Source organism: Gavia stellata, unplaced genomic scaffold (genome assembly GCF_030936135.1).
Source record: "Gavia stellata isolate bGavSte3 unplaced genomic scaffold, bGavSte3.hap2 HAP2_SCAFFOLD_261, whole genome shotgun sequence".
Lineage (NCBI taxonomy): Eukaryota > Metazoa > Chordata > Aves > Gaviiformes > Gaviidae > Gavia > Gavia stellata.
The window spans coordinates 55,001-57,500 of NW_026776405.1; positions in this window are offsets into that span (position 1 = coordinate 55,001).

Consider the following 2,500-nt stretch of genomic DNA (forward strand, 5'->3'; position numbering starts at 1 on the left):
GCGCGACCTGAGGCCCCTTCCTCTCGTCCCGTCGCCCGTCCCCGGGGAGAAGCGGCCGAGACCCACCGCTCCGCAACCTCCTTGCGGGCAATTGCAGGGAGCGATGAGGTCTCCCCTCAGCCTCCTCTTCCCCGGGCTGAACAAGGCCCGCTCCCTCCGCCGCTCCTCCGGAAGAGCTGTGCTCCAGAGCCCTGGCCAGCCGCGTCGCCCCTTCTCGGGACACGCTCCGGCACCTCGACGTCCTTCGCGTAGCGAGGGGGGGCCCAACGCTGAACGCGCTAGTCGAGAGGCGGCCTCGGCGGCGCCGAGCACGACGGGCACGATCGCTCCCCTGGTCCCGCTGGCCACGCTCTTTGCGATGCAGGCCGGGAGGCTCTCGGCCGCCTTGGCCGCCGGGCCCTCCTCAGCCGGCCGTCGACCGACAAACCCCCCCCGGGGCCTTCTCTGCAGGGGCAGCTTTCCGGCCACCTGTCCCCAAGCCCCTAGCCTCGCACGGGGGTCGTCGTGACCGAAGCGCGGGACCCGGCACTTGGCCTCGTCGAAGCTCCTACAATTGGCCCCGGACCCAGCCAGCCAGCCTGTCCAGGTCCCTCTGCGGAGCCTTCCCACCCTCCAGCGACTCAGGGTACGGCGGGCCGCCCTGCCCGCCCGCGGGGGGGGGGGGGGGGTGGGGGGGTGGCGGGGGGGGCGTCTAGGGCGCCGCCCTCCCGAGCGGTTAGATTCGCGCGGGGGCTGCCTGCGGGCGTCCGCCCGGTCCTGTGGCGGTGCCGGTGGGGTTTTTTCCCCTCCACCCCCCCGTCACGAGGTCGGCAATCATCGGCCGAGACTTCGCAAAAGAAAACGGTCCCTAAAAAGTTCGCGCGCCACTCGTTCGTTCGTCTCGGCGTCGTTGCCCGTCGGTCAGCGAGCTGTCGACTGGCGTTTCCGCGGCAACGAACGTTAGTCGTCGGCGCCGAGACTGCTGACCGCTCCGTTGTGCCTAATTCAGACGTCGTCCGACCGGTAACTCTTCCGAGCGCTTTCGTGACCCTCCTTTCTCTCCGTCCGTCGTTCGTCGTCGTCGACCTCCTCACACGAAGGAACGCACGTTCGAGAAAAACGGCGGCGGCGCTCTCGAGTGCGTTCGCCGGTCTTAATTTTTCTGAGCTACTACATTCTGTCACGACTCGATCGTAGTTCGCGGCGCCGGCGAGAAACGACGACGACGACGACGACGAGGAGTAAAAGAAAAAAAAACGAAACGGGAAACGCTCAGGCTGGGCTGACCATGCCTTAAGGAACTGCTGCTCTTCGTTAACGACCGTGCATTTAATTTACTAGTAAATAGAGAATCGCACGCGTGCGTACCGTTTCCAGCACATTACCCGTTTCTTTACTCGCTTCCACGCCTGCCTGCCTGCCTGCCTGCCTGCCTTCCTTCCTTCCTTACTTCCCTCCTTCCTTCCTTCCTTCCTTCCTTCCTTCCTTCCTTCCTTCCTTCCTTCCTTCCTTCCAGGTCAGCCAGCCGGTCGCCAGGTCTAGCAGGCTCTGGCGCCGGCCGACGGGTCTACCGGGCTCGGGCGCCGGGCGGTGGGCCTACGGGGCTCGGGCGCCAGCCGACGGGCCTACGGGGCTCGGGCGCCGACCGACGGGTCTACCGGGCCCCGGCGCCGGCCAACGGGTCTGCCGGGCTCGGGCGCTGACCGAACGGTCTACTGGGCTCGGGCGCCGGACGGCGGGTCTACCGGGCTCGAGGGCCGGCCGACGGGTCCACCGGGCTCGGGCGCCGGCCGACGGGCCCGCCGGGCTCGGGCGCCGGCCGACGGGTCTGCCGGGCTCGGGCGCCGACCGAACGGTCTACCGGGCTCGGGCGCCGGCCGACGGGTCTACGGGGCTCGGGCGCCGCCCGACGGGTCTACGGGGCTCGGGCGCCGGCCGACGGGTCTGCCGGGCTCGGGCGCCGGCCGCCACGTCTGCCGGGCTCCGGCCCCGTTTGACAGGTCTACCGGGCTCCGGCGCCGGCCGCCTCGTCCACCGGGCTCCGGCGCCGGCCGCCACGTCTACCGGGCTCCGGCGCCGGCCGCCACGTCTACCGGGCTCCGGCGCCGGCCGCCTCGTCTACCGGGCTCCGGCGCCGGCCGCCTCGTCTACCGGGCTCCGGCGCCGGCCGCCTCGTCTACCGGGCTCCGGCGCCGGCCGCCTCGTCTACCGGGCTCCGGCGCCGGTCGCCTCGTCTACCGGGCTCCGGCGCCGGCCGCCTCGTCTACCGGGCTCCGGCGCCGGCCGCCACGTCTACCGGGCTCCGGCGCCGGCCGCCACGTCTACCGGGCTCCGGCGCCGGCCGCCTCGTCTACCGGGCTCCGGCGCCGGCCGCCTCGTCTACCGGGCTCCGGCGCCGGCCGCCTCGTCTACCGGGCTCCGGCGCCGGCCGCCTCGTCTACCGGGCTCCGGCGCCGGCCGCCTCGTCTACCGGGCTCCGGCGCCGGCCGCCTCGTCTACCGGGCTCCGGCGCCGGCCGCCA